This window comes from Pan paniscus, chromosome 2 (assembly GCF_029289425.2).
Source record: "Pan paniscus chromosome 2, NHGRI_mPanPan1-v2.0_pri, whole genome shotgun sequence".
In the NCBI taxonomy this organism is placed as follows: Eukaryota; Metazoa; Chordata; class Mammalia; order Primates; family Hominidae; genus Pan; species Pan paniscus.
Genome location: NC_085926.1, coordinates 65,684,404 through 65,703,837, shown reverse-complemented (window position 1 = coordinate 65,703,837; position 19,434 = coordinate 65,684,404). Strand labels below are relative to the sequence as shown.

At 40.7% G+C, this 19,434-nt stretch overlaps 1 protein-coding gene and 1 long non-coding RNA gene across 34 annotated transcripts in view; both read left to right on the top strand.

The window, feature by feature from the left end:
- MAGI1 (membrane associated guanylate kinase, WW and PDZ domain containing 1) overlaps positions 1-19,434 on the top strand; it is a 675,392-nt gene that overhangs the window by 249,078 nt on the left and 406,880 nt on the right. The gene's annotated exons all lie outside the window — the stretch shown is intronic.
- On the top strand, positions 292-17,830 carry LOC134729984 (uncharacterized). The gene is made up of 2 exons (XR_010111568.1): positions 292-9,435; positions 10,338-17,830. It is a non-coding gene; the product is annotated as an uncharacterized LOC134729984 (long non-coding RNA).

The following is a 19,434-nucleotide window of genomic DNA, read 5'->3' as shown; positions in this document are numbered from 1 at the left end:
TTATCTCCTCATTAATTTAATTTGGGATGGAGGATAGCATATGGTATTGATTTCATTTCTGTGACCATCCTCCACCTCTTCCTGCCTTCTCTCCCATTCTTTTATTCATGTTCTTTGTCTCCTCCCTCCCTTTCTCTTTTCTGTGTTTAAAATATGTAACTGTATACCCTCCAGTATAATAAATATTCTCATTTGTAGCCTTCTTCCATGTAATGTCCCTTAAATATTTTCTAATATTAGTATTTTTTCAGCAGTGTGCTTTTGAATGTCTATCGTGATATCAGCAGGCTGTAGGCTTAAGAATATTCTTAACCAAGGTTGATTGAATTCATAGATGTGGAACTCATGGATACGAAGGGCTGACTGTACCTAGAATTTGTGTCTTCATTGTCTGATGCGCCCCTCTTGGGTTTTTCAGCTTCGAAGGAGGAGAGTGTGTGTTCTTCCCACGCAGGCTGGGTCTGCACCAGTCATTGGCTTGGAGCGAAGAGAGGTTGGCAGTAATGGAGGCATGGACAGCACGCGCCGTGTGGGGTGTCTGTTTTAAAAGAATTGCACGTATAAAGCATGTTGATTTGCACATTCTTTATTTTTATTTTAAGGTTTTTTTTTGAGGAGTCTTGCTTTGTTGCCCAGGCTGGAGTGCTGTGATGTGACCTTGGCTCACTGCAACCTCCGCTTCCTGGGCTCAAGTGATTCTCCTGTCTCAGCCTCTCCAGTAGCTGGGATTACAGGCGCATGCCACCACACCCAGGTAATTTTTGTATTTTTAGTAGAAATGGGATTTTACCATGTTGGCCAGGCTGGTCTTGAACTCCTGACCTCAAGTGATCTGCCTGCCTCGGCCTCCCAAAGTGCTGGGATTACAGGCATGAGTCACCGTGCCAGCCTGCACAATCTTCGTTGTACCAGCTTTGTACGACTATAGAACCGAAAAGCACAAACATGTTCCCCCGCGAGGCTGAGGTTGTTAGCTGAAATGTCATGATGCTTTGGGTCTGGGCTACCCCTTTCCCACTTTATTAGCTTGAGCTTGACACTTTTTTCCTTCTACAGCTGACTCCAGAGGACTTATAAAATGCTACTTTATCAAGATCTAACTCTGTGTTGTAGGAAAAATAGGCAGTCTTTTTGTCTTCTGCCTAACCATTCAAGAGCATTAACCCTTAAAATGGCCATCTAATTTGGCTTTTAGTAAAAGGAGAAGGACCGTTACTGGACTTCAAAGGGGTTGGATTAAAAACTTGTGGAGTCTAGGTTAATAAAAGATTTATTTAGGCAGAGCTTTGCTGGACAACTATTTTGCAAGGAGGCCTCAGTGGACTTCCATGTCTTTTTTGTTCTTTCCTTCCCAATTATGTGAACTGTTGTAATTAAGAAGGCAATAGGATCGGAAGGTCAAACAAATCGTTTTATCTTTTGTTTTCCTTTTTTCTTACTATGGGCCAGTGGTCTTATAGTTCTTTTTAATTTTAAGTATTGCATCTTGGCTTTTAAACGTTGGGTTTATTTCGTGAAATCGGGGTAAGCGTAAACTTGCCTAGCCTGTTAAGCACATATACAACTAGTTTTCTTCCCAAGTAGTTGTTGGCTTTTTAAAAAGAAAATCTTTCTGTTAGACATCTTTAGTTAGGTCTGTAAGTTTTGAAGTAAAAGACATGGAATACGTTTAATACGTTAATAATCATTACTGATTCTGCTTATAATGTTTCTGATCCTGAGCACTCTGGGCAATAGCTTTATCTCATGGACTATGAGATTTTTGTTTGTGTGCAGAATGCTTCCTTTTTGTGGAAAACAGAACAAAGACAGGAAAATTTGTCCAAGTTATTGAGATTGCATATTGCTCAAGGACTTTTGAAAAAGAAACTTTTTTTGTTTTTGTTTTTGTTTTGTTTTTTTCTAGGGAGTCCTCCATAAACCCCACCTAGTGCTCATCAGTTTTAGGTCCCTAATTGCAGCCATAGGGCCGTGGGCAAGGGAGATCCCGGCTAAATCAGCCACTTTACGTGCTTCGGTTCTGTCCTTTAATACTTAAAGTGGCTCAGTAAGTTTGGGCTCAGAGACTTGGATTTTATTTCTGAATTTTCCTTAGTTTGGGCTCAGAGACTTGGATTTTATTTCTGAATTTTCCTTAGACTGGCCAATTAACTTTAACTTACCTAACTTCTCTGGTGATCATCTGCTTCAAGTGTAAAATGGGAATTGGCTAAAGGATTAAATGATACTCAGTAATGTTTGGAACTGAGGGGCCTTATAGCCAAGCAAAATGTTCCTTGTCCTGGAACTGTAGAATGTAGTGGGGAGATTTCAGGATCTGTGCCATTCTCTTGGCCACCCCGGTATGATTTTCAAGGGCTTTTATTACAGCCTAGAGGAGCTCTTGACTAGGGAACGTTAAGCATCCTTTGGGAGTGGTGGGGGAGGGAAGAATACCACAGGACTGGTGGCACTATCTTACTACTTTATGTACTTGCTTTCCTTTCTTCCCCACTGACTGGACATTTTGGTCATTATTTATTTATTATCATTTGTTTGTTATTTTTTTAGAGATAGAGTTTTACTCCCACCGAGGCTGGAGTGCAGTGGTGCAATCATAGCACACTATAGCCTCCACCTCCTAGGCCCCAGCAATCCTCCCGCCTCAGCCTCCTCAGTAACTGGGACTACGGGTGGGTGCCGTGAAGCCTGGCTAATGTTTTACATTTTTTTGTAGAGATGGGGTCTCACTATGTTGCTCAGGCTGGTCTTGAACTCCTGGCTGCAACTGATTCTCCTGGATTGGCCTCCCAAAACACTGGGATTATAGGCAAAAGTCACCATACCTGGCCTCATTATTTATTTTTAATTTTTTGTTTGTTGTGTGAGCTTGGGGCTTTGGGAATAAATAAACTTCTCTAAATTTTCCTTGTATTTTCACTGAGCAACTCCCACACATAATGGTTGATTTATGGCTAGTATTGAGCTAATATTATTTTCCTTTGAGGCTGCCTCATTTCTCTGAACACTGATTTATTTAATACTTTCTGAGACACTTCAGTTTGGTGTGGGTCACAATACACAGAATGCAAACTGGAAGTAATTTAGAGTGAGCTACCGTAGAGTTGATTTTATTGCCACAGAGGGTCTTGAGTGCAAGCCAAACTTTGAACTCTGAGCAGACCTCTGCAACGCAGCTGGTGATGGGGCGTGATAGGATTGAACTTGGGCATAGAACTGCAAGAGCAGTTCCCTAGAATAGCTTGAAATGAATAATCTAAAATGCATAGGGGAAAGTGGTCATAATGTAGGTACATACTAGCCACTGGCTTCCAGAAGGAAGCAGCTGTTATGGTGGCAAGTAAATGATGTTTGGAATTAGACCAGAGTTCTGTTCCTGAGTTCAAGACCTTGGCTAGTCCATTCTCCTTTAAATAAAAATTAATATTTGTAAGATTGGGATGAGAAAGCGTGTGGGATCATTGTGTGATTCCCAGGACAAACTGCATTTGAAAAACATTCGAAAAACCTTCAAGCACTTGTAACATATGTGTGACTTGCTAGCCCTGCCCACATGGGCTTTTGGAGATTTTTTCATCATTGTTTTATGTGAGTTTACTTGGGCACAGTTGAGTTTCAATTTATGTTAATTACTTCTGAGACTTCTGGTTTGACCTCAAGGAAACCTAGAAAGGTCTAGTAAAAGTGGGGGAAGAGGAAAAATGCAACCTGTAACTTTGCAGGCCATTGCAGGGATGACTCCCTAAGGATCAAGACTAAATAAACTTTTTTCTTGATTGGCTCATGCTTACTTTCTTAACCCCTGTCACTTTCCATGCTTGGTTTCAACCATCCTGAGCTCTCTCTTACTTCTTGAACTTGCTGAGCTGTCATGTCTTCAGTCCTTGGCACAGGCTATTATTTTCTGAGAAATATGCCTTTCTCCCCATATTTTAATGGCTCCTAACATTCAGCGGTGTTATCATATCCATTTATAGTTATTTTTAACCACCCAAGGCTAATTAGGCGTTCAACCCCTGTGTTCCCATAACACCATGAACTTGTCCCTGACAGTGTACTCTGTTTTATTATTGCTCATTTATTTGTCCATCTGGCCTACCAGGCGGTGCAGTCCCAGAGGGGAGGGAACGTGCCCTGCTTGCTGTTATATTTCCAGCATCTAGTATAGCCCTCAGTTACACGGAATAATTTTGAGGAATATGAGTGAATGATGTGTGAGAGTTAGTTCCCTTGTCACTCAAACACAATGTGTTTTGGCATTCTATTTAAAGTTTCTGGGCTGCCTAGAACCGACTAAACATAACATCTTTGTTTTGACAGTAGACTGTTCACTAAAAAAACGGCAGAGGAAGACTTTTCAAGTTGAGTTTATCATTTGGTGATCCGGTTTCTTTTATACTGTGTTGCTATGAAAATGCTCCAGTGGCTTATAAACTCGAGGTGTCTTAAAGATGACCGGGCCCTGTGTCTGTAAAAGCTCATCCTTCACCCATTCATCACATCCCAAATGAAAAACCTTTCAGAGATTGCCTTTCCATGCCTAACTTTTGTTGTGACTGAGCTTAGAGTAAAAGTTTTTGTAACTGAATGTGGCTTCTGGGGAGGAAATAGGGGCAGTTTTATTGTTCCAGAAATTAGTCTGATGTCAGACCCCTTGAAACATGAGATAGGAGAAGAATCTGGTTTCCTCTAATGAAATGTTCTGTGCTTGTGGCTTAGTAGGAGGTGCATTGATGGAAAAACATTAAGTAGGAATACAAAAGGTAACACAATGAGAGAGATGTGTTGATCAGCATTAAAAGATTCTTGGGGTCATGCGCGGTGGCTCACACCTGTAATCCCAGTACTTTGGGAGGCCGAGGCGGGCGGATCACGAGTTCAGGAAAATCGAGAACATCCTGGCTAACACGGTGAAATCCCGTCTCTACTAAAAATACAAAAACAAAATTAGCCAGGCGTGGTGGCGGGCGCCTGTAGTCCCAGCTACTAGGGAGGCTGAGGCAGGAGAATGGCGTGAACCCGAGAGGCAGAGCTTGCAGTGAGTGGAGATCGTGCCACTGCACTCCAGCCTGGGCGACAAAGCAAGACTCTGTTTAAGAAAAAAAAAAAAAAAAAAAAAAATTCTTGGGCCAGGCGTGGTGTCTCATGCTAGTAATCCCAGCACTCTTGGAGGCTGAGGTGGTAGGATTGCTTAAGCCCAGGAGTTCAAGACCAGGCAACATGGGGAAACCCTGTCTCTACAAAAAATACAGTAAGTTAGCTGGGTGTGGTGGCGCATGCCTGTAGACCCAGCTGCTTGGGAAGCCGAGGTGGGAGGATCACTTGAGACTAGGAGGTTGAGGCTGCAGTGAGCTGTGATCATGTCATTGCATGCCAGCCTGGGTGACACTTCAGTTTGGTGTGGGTCTCAATACACAGAATGCAAACTGGAAGTAATTCAGAGTTGTTGATTTCAAGGCAAAAAAAAAAAAAAAAAAAGAAGTTATGATCGGCTGGGCGTGGTGACTCATGCCTGTAATCCCAGCACTTTGGGAGGAAAAGGTGGCGAGATCACCTGAGATTAGAAGTTCGAGACCAGCCTGGCCAACAAGGCGAAATCCCATCTCTACTAAAAATATAAAAATTAGCCAGGTGTGGTGGTAGGTGTCTATAATCCCAGCTACTCGGGAGGCTGAGGCAGGAGAATCACTTGAATCCAGGAGGCAGAGGTTGCAGCAGTGAGCAGAGGTTGCAGTGAGCCCTGATTGCACCACTGCACTCCAGCCTGAGTGACAGAGCGAGACTCCGTTTCAAGAAAAAAAAAAAAAAAAAGTTAAGATGACAGCAGGAATAAGGGGGAGGTCAGGAAGGATTCATGGCCTAAAAAATTACACTTGATTTCACACAATGTCTCTGTGAACTTGTTTCAGAGATACTTATTCAGTGATATGATTGTGATGTTTGGTATGGGTGAAAAGAAATATTTTGATGTAGTCTCCAAGGTAGGTGAAATTTTTTCTGAAATTTAAGAAATGTTGATTTCACTCATTCATTCATTTATCTCATTCATTTAATAAATATTTATGGAGTGCCAATTATGCTAGACATGGTTCCAGGTGCTAGAGATAGAACAGAGAACCAGAGACCACCTATTTATAACATGTTTCATTTCCTGTGATGATTTATATTATCTCACTGAATTTTATCCTAAACAAATAAGTTTGTATAACCTCTTGTATGACAAGAAGTGAAGGAAATGAATGCAAGGCAACATTATCCGTAGTTTCTGTTACTGAAGTTTAATTTTAAACATTTACTTTTTATCTGTGTATAAGTCATGATTTTTCAACCTGTCACCAACCTTGGTGACACTATTGTCTTTAATGTATTGTATGAAACATACTAATACCCCATTCCGTCCAAGAAAAGGGGGAAGAATGAAATCAAATTGGTAAATAGGACCCGTGTATGTTAGACACTCCTTTTTCTGTAGCTGTGAGGAAAGCGCCCTCTTGTGGTTATCTACGGTTCTCCTACAAATACTTCTTAAACACCTACTTCCTTAAATAAAAATTAGGTAGTAAGTAACTCATGAATACATATGGGATACAGAAGTTAAATCACATTTTAAATAGCGGTATTGAGATATAACTAATATGTCATACAACTTATTCATGTAACATGTACAATTTAGTATTTTTAATAGATACACAGCATGTGCGACTATCAGTATAATCTAATTTTAGAACATTTCTGCCCTCTCCAAAAGGAATCCTATATCCATTAGCAGTCATTTCCTTCTCTGCCCTCCACCGCCACCCTCTCAAGCCCTAGGTAGCCACAAATCTCTTACAGATTTCCCTATTCTGGACATTTCATCTAAAGGGCATTGTAAAGTATGTGGTCTTTTGTGATGTGCTACTTCACCTTATCTTGTTTCAGGGTTCATCCATGTTGTAGCATGCATCAGTGCTTCATTTCTTCTTCCCAAATATTATTCCGTGGTTTGACTATACCGCGTTTTTTTTTTTTTCTTTTCTTTTTGTTGTTGTTGTTGAGACGGAGTCTCGCTCTGTCGCCCAGGCTGGAGTGCAGTGGCGCGATCTCGGCTCACTGCAAGCTCCGCCTTCTTGGTTCACGCCATTCTCCTGCCTCAGCCTCCCGAGTAGCTGGGACTACAGGCGCCTGCCACCACCCCCGGCTAATTTTTTGTATTTTTAGTAGAGACAGGGTTTCACCGTGATCTCCATCTCCTGACCTTGTGATCCGTCCGCCTCGGCCTCCCAAAGTGCTGGGATTACAGGCGTGAGCCAACGCGCCCGGCCCTACCACATGTTTTTTATCCAGTCATCAGTTGATAGGCATCTGGGTTGTTTCCACTTTTTGACCTCTTATGAGTAATACTGCTATGAATATCCACGTACTAGTTTCTGTGTGGACATATGTTTTCATTTCTCTTGTATACATACCTAGAGTGGGATTGCTCCTAGGAATGTGGTAACTCCATGTTTAACTTTTTGAAGAACTCCCAGACTGTTTTCCAAAGTGGCTGTACTATTTTGCATTCCTACCAGCAATGATGAGGGTTCCAATTTCTGTGTGTGCTCATTACTCCTTGTTATTGCACCTTTTTTTTTTTGAGATGGAGTCTCACTCTGTTGCCCAGGCTGGAGTGCAATGGCACAATCTCAGGTCACTGCAACCTCCACCTCCCAGGTTTAAGGGATTCTCCTGCCTCAGCCTCCTGAGTAGCTGGGATTACAGGTGCCCGCCACGATGCTCAGCTAATTTTTGTATTTTTAGTAGAGATGGGGTTTCACTGTGTTGGTCAGGCTGGTCTCGAACTCCTGACCTCAGGTGGTCCATCTGCCTCAGCCTCCCAAAGTGCTGGGATTACAGGCAAGGGCCACCACACCCGGCCTGCACTTTTTTTTAAATTAATTTTTTTTTTTTTTTTTTTTTTTTTTTTTGGTGCAGGCTGGGTGTGGTGGCTCACACCTGTAATCTCAGCGCTTTGAGAGGCCGAGGTGGGCAGATTGCTTGAGCCGTGGAGTTTGAGACCAGTCTGGGCAATGTGGCAAAACCCCATCACTACTGAAAATACAAAAAAAATTAGCTGGACATGGTGATGCACGCCTGAAGTCCCAGCCACTTGGGGAGGCTGAGGTGGGAGGATTGCTTGAGCCAAGGAGATTGAAGCTGCAGTGAGCTCTGATCATGCCACTGCACTTCAGCTTGGGTGGTGACAGACTGAGACCCTGTCTCAAGACAAATTTTTTTTTTTTTTTTCTAGAGACAGAGTCTCATTATGTTGTCCAGCCTTGTCTTGATCTCCTGGCCTCAAACAATCCTCCCACCTGCCCTCTCAAAGTGTTCGGATTACAGGCGTGAGCCCCTGTGCCTTGCCTTATTTTGCCTTTTTGATTGTAGCCATCCTAGTGGGTGTGAAGCGGTGTCTTGTGGTTTTGATTTGCATTTCACTATTGTGTAATGATGCTGAGCATGTGCTTCTGAGCTTGTTGGTCCCTTGTATGTCTTCTTTAAAGAAATATCTGTTAAAATATTTGTCCTATTCTTTCTTTTTGTTGTTGAATTGTAAGAGTTTTTTTTTTAATACATTCTGGACACTGGACACTTATTAGATATGTGATTTGTAAATATTTCCCCCAGTAGGTTGCCTTTTCACTTTCTTGATGGTGTTGTTTGCAACACCAAAGTTTTTCATTTTGATGTCATCCAACTTTTCTTTTCTTTCTTTTTTTTTTTTGTTGTTGTTTTGTTTTTAAAGGTGCTTTGGGATTATATCTAAGAAACCATTGCTTAACTCAAGGTCATGAAATAGATTTTTCTCTCTCTCTTTTTTTAAGAGTTTAATAATTTAGCTCTTACATTTAGGCTTCTGATCTGTGAAATGACTTTTCACAGATGGCCCAGTACTAATAGTGCCTGGCTCAAAGGTTGTGAGGACTTAATAAGATAACACTTATATTGCAAACATATTAAAAGCTCAGTAGATGTTAATTGTTGTAGTTATTACACCTGAAAACAAATCAACTTGACTAAACAGAGTCCTTCAATATATTATGATTATACCTAAGCTACAGTGTTGAAAAATGAACCTTTCATCTAACTTTTTTTTTTTTTTTGCTTAAGAAATCCATATACTTTAAAAAATAGTTTTTATTCTCCTTTGATCCAAAAGGGTTAGGAACAATAACTCAGTAGTTACTTCCTGTATTAGTTTCTTATTTGCTGCTGTAACACTTTTTCACAAAGTGAGTGCCTTAACACACATGTACTTATTATCTTACAGTTCTGACTGGTGATGCTGGGCTAAAACCAAGTTGTCACAGGGCTGTGTTCCCTTCCTAAGGCTTTATGGGAGAATCCGTTTCCTTGACTTTTCCAACCTAAGGACACTCCTTTCCTCCATCTTCAAAGCCTGCTAGCAACGTTGTATCCTTCTGTGCCATTCATCTACAGTCTTATCTTTTACAGATGCTTATGATTATATTGGGCCCACCCAGATAATCCTATTTAAAGGTCACCATAATTAGTGACCTTAATTCCCCTTTGTCATGTAACATAGTCACAGGTTCTGGGAAGCAGGATGGGGATATCTCTGGGGTGATTATTCTGCCTATTATGCTTACTAATGATAATTTCTACAATCTGTGATTGACAAGTGTTTCCCTTTGATAGTTAGGGGCTCTAGACTTGGGACATGTGATAAATGAACATGAAATGCATGCCATCCCCCAGAATATATGGGAAAGTGAAATCTACCAATCTGCCCAGGAGACCCCTCTGTTTACCAGCGACTCTGTTTTTACAGAACAATCTTAGGTTTATAGTGAGGGGGGCTCTCCAGTCAGATGGTTCAGCCTTCCACTGACTGACTTTAGGAAAGCTGCCTGTACTCTCTGTGTTTGCATAGTTGCAGAGTCAGGGTGATGGAGATTAATGAGAGAATCAGTGGAAACCTTTAGCAAATCTCTTCCGTGGTAGCTGTTATTATTATAGATGTTGCCATTATTGGCCAGAAGCTATTTAGGATCTTGTAATGGCCTCTCAGCCATGAGATGAAAACTGAATTATGTATAATACGAGTTTAATGTCAAGTCAATTTCATTATATCTTTGGTCTTTGAAAAGCGGCAGTTGCTATATAATTTGTATAATAATTTTTTAAATGAATCTATTTCTGTGAAACAAACCACTACTGTATTTAGTTTTAAAAAACCTATTCCATGCAGCAAACCACCACGTACATGTTTATATATAACAAACCTGTACATCCTGCACATGTACTCCGGAACTTAAAAAAAAATGTATCCATTTCCTGATCAAGGTAGATAGGCAGTTGCGAAGATGAAACAATCAAATGTTCAGATGATCAAATGGAGCCCTTAGCAACTACTGCCTAGCACATGTAAGTATACTCAATGAATGCTGTCAGATACCTTGTATTGTGTCAGTATCTGTTTGGGAAGGCTCTGTGTGCAGGTACTATTCTGTTTTCCATCCAAACTTTTAACTTTTAAATTTTGTTCTTTTTTTTTTTTTTGAGACAGAATCTTGATCCGTCACTCAGGCTGGAGTGCAGTGGCGTGATCTTGGCTCTCTGCAGCCTCTGCCTCCCAGATTCCAGCAATTCTCCTGCCTCAGCCTCCTGGGTAGTTGGAATTACAGGCATGAGCCACAACGCCTGGCTAAGTTTTATATTTTTAGTAGAGATGGGGTTTCACTATGTTGGCCAGACTGGTCTGCCTGCCTTGGCCTCCCAATGTGCTAGGATTATAGGTGTGAGCCACCGTGCCCGGCCCATCCAAACTTTTAAAAAATAAAATATGCAAAGTAGTGAAACATAAAACAGAAAAATCACCGGTAGTCATGGCCCTTACATAGTATACGATAAGCAGTGCAAATCCCTTCTTCTGCCCCATGTGGGCTAGATTCTTTTCCTTCTCATCAACCCCCTTCTGTAACCCATGGTTGATAATGTGGTGGCCATCCTTCCTTAATTTTTCTACGTTTTTTATAATCAAGTCTGCAAATGAGCATAAACTGTACAGGGGGCTTATTCATCTGTTGGATCAAAGTAATGATTTATTTTTAATGTTAAAATTTTTTTTCGAAAATGGATTCTTCACTCAAAGAGGAAACTTTAAGTCAGCTGTTAACCGTTTCTGACCCTGTGTAATCTTGAGTTTGAGTACTGAGACTTTCTGTGAATACATATGCAAGTTAGCTCTCCAAGGCTCTTCTCTCAATAGTTTTGGACCTCATTGTTAGTCATTTGAATCTCCTTAGTACTGTGGTTATAGAACTTTTGCTTTAAATCTTCTTCAGTGCTTTTGCAAGTATTTAGGCCAAGTTGGTAATTTCAGAATTAAGCATTGACTGAAATTAATCAGTGTATCTTAAGATGACAGCATAGGCTGGGCGTGATGTCTCACTCCTGTAATCCCAGCACTTTGGGAGATTGAAGCGGGGGGATCACTTGAGCCTGGGAGTTTGAGACCAGCCTGGGCAACATGGCAAAACACAGTCACTACAAAAAGTACAAAAATTAGCCAGGGCTGGTGGTGCATACTTGTAGTCCACAGCTACTCAGAAGGCTGAGGTGGGAGGATCACCTGAGCCCACAATGTCCAGGCTGCAGTGAGCCGTAATTGCACCAGTCCACTCCAGCCTGGGCCACAGAGTGAGATGATGTCCCCCCTGCCCTTCCCCCCCCCAAAAAAATTGATAGCATGTTCTCAGATCTCAGGACCACCCCCTTTTCAAGTTTGTCAAATGTGTTAGGAAACTAAGGACTGTGTTACAAGTGTCATTTTTTTTTCTTTGTTAGTGCTGTTATTTTCATGATAGTAAATGTTCCCATCACATGTAATCAATAACAGGAACTAGCTGGTAAGAAAAAGGTTAGAGTTACTTGCTACCACTTTTGCTTAACATCATACTTGTCACTTTCCAAAGATAGATCTTTTTTGGAGACCTTAAGGAATCAAGATCTTTCTCTCCATGGTGTGAATAAAATTCATTAGACTATTAGACTGTGACTTTAAAAGAAGCCTTGTGTTCCCACAGGAGAACTTTTCATCTAAGTAGACTTATAAATCTTTAGTTGAGTTTTTCTGGGAAGGGGCAGAGGCTATCAAATTAGGGGATAAATCTGTCAAGCGATTGTGCAATTCTTGGTCTTAGAAAGTTCTGAGATTCAACTTTACCTTTCTAAAGTTTGCTTTTTAAATCGTCTCACAGTTCCTTATGCAAGAACACACAGGCAAAGAAAACTGCATTGCTGGGTTGAAGATGAATTATTTTTGGAAAAATGTTGAGTGCTTTAGTGTATGGCATCTGATATAGTCCCCTCCCGGCCCTTCTTACCTTGGGCTGAGCCCTTCCAGAAGCAAATTTGGGACCTGCTTGTGTTCTCTTGAGACCAGAATATTCCATTTGTGCACATTTACATGGAGAAGAGGGCCACTCACATTAGCGCTGCCAGAGCCCCGGGTGTGATGGAAGAGGTCATACTGGCAGTAATGTGTACTGAAGCGTAAACTTAATAGTGAAGAAAAAAAATGAGTGAGGCTAAGTGGTTATTCCTGTGGAATTCTAGAGCATGACTAAGCAAAGTACAACTTTTGGAAAGTCAAAAAATTTTCATTTTGTGGGTTGCTACAGGGTTTCTTTTCCTGTGCACTGGTGACATTTTGGACTGGATAATTCATTGTCTGGGGTTTGGGAGCAGGCAGCTGTTCTGTGTGTTGCAGGTTATTTAGCAGTATCCCTGGTCTCGACCCCTAGATGACACTAGCACCTTCCTAATTGTGATAACCATTAATGTCTCTGGACATCCCCAAATGTCCCCTGGGGGGCATAACTGTCCCTGGTTGAGGACCTCTGGAGTATATTGGAATCTTTGGAAAATTATTAATAGGAACTTGATCCAAGATGCGAGTTGTCTTTTTAAAAGTCATTAAAAGTGAAGACACATTTTGACTGGCTTCAGTCATCTTAGTATTTTTCTGTTTGGCAAATGTTAAGAAGTTGGGCGGAAATCTAGAGTCAAAAGCCAGGTAGGTCTAAGTTTGAATTGTGGCTCTTTGACCTGAGTGGTCCTGGCAAGTTGCTTAACTGCTGTTTCCTCACCTGTGCAATTGAAGTCATGGTCTCCATCTTCTGGGTGTGGAGTGAGGACACAGATTGCATATGTAAAGGGCACTATATGGGGCTTGGAATGTGCTGGATATTCAACAAATGTTATCTTCCCTTTGAACCCTTCCTACATTTCTCAAAAGACTTTTCTATTTTTTTTTTTTTTTGAGACAGAGTTTCACTCTTGTTGCCCAGGCTGGAATGCAATGGCACTATCTTGGCCCACTGCAACCTCCACCTCCTGGGTTCAAGCGATTCTCCTGCCTCAGCCTCCCAAGAAGCTGGGATTACAGGCACCCGCCACCATGCCCAGCTAATTTTTGTATTTTCAGTAGAGACAAGGTTTCACCATGTTGGCCAGCCTGATCTCGAACTCCTTACCTCAGGTGATCCGCCAGCCTTGGCCCCCCAAAGTGCTGGGATTACAGGCGTGAGTCACTGCACCTGGCCGAACTTTTCTTTTTAAATTAATATTTTCTTCATTAAGTTAGTGCTGTAAACTGTGTATACATGGCTGTTGTGGGGCTTTAAAGAATACAGTATCTAAAATGGCCTAATATGATGTATGTACTCATTAAGTATTTGATGTCTGAATAAATGATGCCCACCATATGAATTATTATGCATACCTATTTAATCATGATTTACCACACTCTCTAATAGAACTATAGTAGTGTTAGTTAGGATTATTGTTTACTGCATGCCAGTTTTCTTGCTAAATTTTTTATATAATTTAATTTAATCTTTCACAGAAAACGTATGCAATGGGAACTATGATAATTCCATTTACAAATTGTTTACATGGAGGTCCAGAAATTACACAGCACTGCAGTCAAATAGGTGGGATTTGAAACCAGCTGTATACATTTGTTTTCTGTCTTTTAGGAGACCGAACATATTTTTCTTTTCCCTTTTCTTTTTCTTTCTTTCTTTCTTTCTTTTTTTTTTTTTGTGATAAGAGTCTCACTCTGTTGCCCAGGCTGGAGTGCAGTGGCACAACAATCATGGCTCACTGCAGCCTCAACCTCCCAGGCTCAAGTGATCCTCCCACCTTGGCCTCCCAAAGTGCTGGAATTACAGGTGTAAGCAACCGCACTTTGCCATGAGCATGGTTTTCAAGTCCATTTGGTATTTATGCCAAATATAGTCCCTTTATTTTAGTAAAATGGTGATAATGAACCTGATATTTATTTGCCAGTACTTACTTTTTTTCTTGACACATAGTATTTTCCAGTCATTCGTCTAAGTACATCACAAATGGTGACTAATTTAACACTCACAGCAACCACTTGATTAGGCACTGTTAGGGTCTCAATTTTATAGATGAGAAAACTGAAGCCCAGAGAGGCTAAGGAACTTCTCTGAGGTCACACAGCTAGTGGGCACATTATCTGTATGTTTGCTTCTCAAAAGTCGAATATTTCCCTTAATAAATATAATTTTAGAATCCAGAAAGTCTTTGAGTTTTCACTGTTTGCGTTTTGTTCATACATTCTTTATCCTTGCACATGCTCACTTACCCTACAGTCCATCTACCCACAGCCTTGGTTGGGCATCTACTATGTTCCAGGTGCTGTGCTAGGCCCCAGTGCCCTTCAGGGAGATGAAAGATGAAAGCAAGGAGAGGGTAGAAGAAGGTTCCTTGTTGGAACCTGTAGTATAATAGAAATAGGGAGCCCTGTTCAGTGCAGACATAACCAGGGTATGAATGAAGCAGCCAGCGATGGATAGAAACAAAAGTGGCTGAGATGCAGAAAAGTCTGATGGAAGAGATCGAATGACTCTTTGTTCATGAATCACACAAATGTCTTTCAGCTGCTCCAGGCTGGAGGCCTGTGGATTCATGTTTTACATTAAGTTCGTGGTTATTCTGTGTGTGTGTTGCGGGGGGAGTACCGTTTTCTGTTGCTGTCATGAATTCTTTTTCATTGGGATGCCTGAAAGCTGGCATTAATTATTGTAGTAGTGTGTCTGCCCAGAGATTTCCTGCAGCTGCCTGGAAAACCAAATATTCGAGGAGAGCCAGAAAATCACCCCAGATGTGTTCTATTACAGTTTAGAAATCAGCCTGTACAAAACTGATGTCCAATTTATAATTTAATATATTTGACAAGATCTCTTTTTATTATGTGTTTAAATAAGGGTTACCATTTTTAAAAATTGTGTTTCCTGGGACTCAGAGGCTTTGAAAAATTTTTGGACATATATCTTCCATTCTCCTACCTAATCACTTTTTTTTGACATTAATATTTGTGTGGCCTTTTTAAAAAAACAATTGAGAGTAGGATTTAATTAATGGAACGTAAAATATTCAGAAGCCATTAAAAAAAAAAAAAAAGAAACCCAACTATCTGCCAGTAGTGTTTCATATAGCAAGCAGTAAAGAATGCTACATTGATTTTTAAAATACTTTCTGCACCACCTATGTAGAAGACAGGAGGATGAGCAATTTCAAAAGGAGTGGCAAAAATTGCAAACTAAGTAGGAAGGGCAACAAAAAATTCTTATAGTAATTTATTTGACTAGATTTGGGGCACACTAAGTAAGTACGGGATTTATGGCAAAAATGTTTGTTTAATGTTTTTGTTTTGCAAATAATTTAAATTCATCAAAGAATAATTAGAAACTTTTTTTTTTTTTAAAGACAGGGTCTCACTCTGTGACTGAGGCTGAAGTGCAGTGATGTGATCATGGCTCACTGCAGCCCCAACTTCCCAGGTTCAGGTGATCCTCCCACTTCAGCCATTGGATAGCTGGGACTACAGGCATGTCCAGCTAATTTTTTATATTTTTGGTAGAGACACGGTTTTACCATGTTTCTCAGGCTGGTCTTGAACTCCTGGGGCTCAAGCAACCCGCCCACCTCCGCCTCTGAAAATGCTGGGATTACAGGTGTGGGCTACTGTGCTTGACCAGAAACCACTGTTAAAAAGAACTATATAGTATTACCTTTCATAACCATAGTTACTACTTTGGTGTATGTAACTGCACATTTTTTGTCTGCATATCCATTCACATAATGAACTATGTTTTCTTTAAGATGCTTTTTTTTTTTTTTTTGGCAGAGTGGGTGAGAAGAGAAAAAAACACTTAAAAAAAAATTTTTTTTTTCCAGAGAAGGTCTCACTCTGTTGCCCAGGCTGGAGTGCAATGGCACAATCTAGGCTTACTGGAACCTCCAAGTCCTAGGCTCAAATGATACTCCTGCCTCAGTCTCCCAAATAGCTGATACTACAGGCATGTATGACCATGCCTGGCAAATTTTTTTGTATGTTTTTGTTGAGATGGGGTTTTGCCATGTTGCCCAGGCTGGTCTGAAACTCCTGGACTCAAGGAATCTATCTGTCTTGGCCTCAGAAAGTGCTGGGATTACAGGTGTGAGTCACCACGCCCAGCCTGAAAATACTTTGTTATATTCACAGGATTTCAGAAATTTTAGAATTAAAAAAATGCATTTGAGATCAATCAGTCTGTAGGTTACATTCACGTGGCTCTTTGGGTTGATAAGAATGATGATGATAATAAAAATAGCCAATATTTATTGAGCTCTTATTATATGCTGGGTACTATGAAATTCATATACATTGTCTCGTTTCACTACTATCCCATGATGTTGACAACATTTTTATCCTAACTTTATAACTGAAGCTTAGAAAGGCTAAGTAATTGACTCATGTAGCAATCAATAGTGAAGAAAGAAATCAAAGTCTTCTCCCTACTGCCTAAGGCGAGTTAGTGTATCTTAGAACCCCTTGTTAGGCACAGAACATAGGCCCAGTACTAGTTGGCTCTTTGGTTGAATTTCTTGTTTTCCTCTTACGTAAAAATCACTTGTGATCTATATGTTCCATGTACTTGTTCATCACCAAATAGGAAAACATTTTGTGTATGCCGTTTCTCTTAGGCAAGCAGATGTGAAATGTCAGGGTTAAGAATGGGTGCACAGTATATCCATAAACTATGTAAACAAAAGCTTGGTAGACTCTGAGTTTTTAGGGGACACAAGCCAACAGGATTATAAGGAAAGTATGAAAGCACTTATTATAAATTCTTTTCCACCAAAACCTGGACATTCAAAATAAGGAGAATTTTGCCCCAGGAAGATTTTGAATATATAACAAACATGGACTTCAGAAACTAATTATCCAAGAGGGATACAGGACACAATTTTTGCTCATTTCAAATACATTTTCAATAAATTCATGGGTGAAAAACATCACAGGGAGATGGTGGAGACAACAGTGGTATTAAGATAAGTATCTTCCACGCCTTTGACAGTAACATCAAAGATGATAACTACCATTTCACCCTGCTCAGGACTTCTTTGCTTGTGTAAAACAGAATTTTGGTTTAGCTGGAATTATATGTCAGATATAGAAGCTCATAACTAGGAAAAGTTTCACCCAATGTTAGAACAAAACCTTATTGTTAGCAATTAATTTTTTTTTTTTTTTTTTTTTAACTAGCCAGAGGATCTGGGGCTATGGAAACAGATGCCCATGTGCCACTTAGTTACTGGGATGGTTAGCATTATGGGAATCTGTAGTGTGTAATTTCTGTAATAAACCTGTTTATCCTTTGGAATTTTTTCTCTTCCTGTGAAGTTTCCTTCATATCGTTCCCGGGAAGAAATTGTTCTAATTTGTACCTTGTTCAGCAACCACAAGTAATTTGTATTAAAAGGAAAACACAATGAGATATAAAAATTTTAATCTTTATATCGAATTTAAAAAAGTCATTAAAATGAAAGACTCAAGTATGATTAAGGCATAAACACTCGAATCAAGGCAGTCTGAGACCCAAAGAAAGCAAATTAGAGTACAGTTACATTTTCCTTCTGAATTCACCATGTTCTCCAGAAGGTAGGCTTGTGAACTTCTAGATCATAAACAAGGAGACTGTAACTTAGAATTCCAAGGCATATATATCAGCATCAGAGCCAGACAATCCAAGTGATATGGATAGACCTTATGCTAGTATATTCTGAGTTTACCTACCAGTGATCCCACCCCCACTCTTTTTTCTTTTTGTCTTTTTTTTGAGACAGTGTCTTGTTCTGTTGCATAGGCTGGAGTGCAGTGGCCCCATCATAGCTCACTGCAAACTCCACCTCCCAGGCTCAAGTGATCTTCCTGCCTCAGCCACCTGAGTAGCTGGGACTACAGGCATGCACTACCATGCCTGACTAATTTTTTAATTTTTTATAGAGATGAGGTTTCACTGTGTTGCCTAGACCAGTCTTGAACTCCTGGGCTCAAGTGATCTTCCTGCCTCAGCTTTCCAAAGTGCTTGGATTACAGGTGTGAGCCATGGTGCCCGACCCCCAACTCTTAAGGTTGTTAATCTTTTGGGGGTGTTGGCTGTTGTTTTAATATATTACTCCTACATCATAGTGATTCAGGGTTGGTGAGAACTTGAGAGCTCTTTTTCTACTCTGTCAGGTACTTTTATGAATACTTTACACATATGATTTCATTTATTTCTTACAACAGTCCTGCCAGGCAGGTAGAGTTTTTTGCCATTTACCAGATGAGGAAACTGGTCCGTGGTAGATCAAAGAGGAGGCTGGTGTGAGGTGGAGTCTGTATCTTCACCCAGTTCTGCAGACCTCGTGACCTCTGTGCTTCCTGGTAACTTTCATCTGGTAGTCTTTCAATTCTTGCCTACTCCCATTGCTTCCCCTCCTTAAATTCACATGCTGTCAATTGCTTTCTGTGCATCTTTTCTGTCATTTGTAAATGCAAGAAATTCTCATCAGCCTGTGCAGTAATCAGGAACTGGGTCGTAAAACCAGGTCCCTGGAAACATGTCTTGTCTCAAACTTAGACTCATTTACCTGCAATACTGCCCTCAGTGAGCCTGAAGTTTGTTAGCTTCCTGATTTATGAAGCTTATCCTTATGCTGTCTCGTTTTCCTTTTCTCTGCTCCCTGTTTGCTTCCTCTGTGTTTGCTTCACTCTCACGAAGTGTTCTCCATGTGGCAGCTCCTGGCCTACTTCCTTCTTATGGCTGCTGATCCCAGGGAAAGAGGTGTCCCTCCCTTCTAGCACCATGATCATTCTCTGCAGAGAACTCAGTTGGCTCAGTTGGGTCTTTTGCCTACATTGGTGGTGTTTGGCCATCCTAGGTCCCATGCCCACTCCTGTGGTGAAAAAGCCAGGGTCTCATGATGGACAGCTGTACTCGAGTCCCCCCTGAATCAGTGCAGAAGAGACAAAGAAGGAATGGCTTTTCTCTATGATCTGACAATGTTAACAGGGAGACACAGGTTCATAAAGTCTCTGTTTTTATG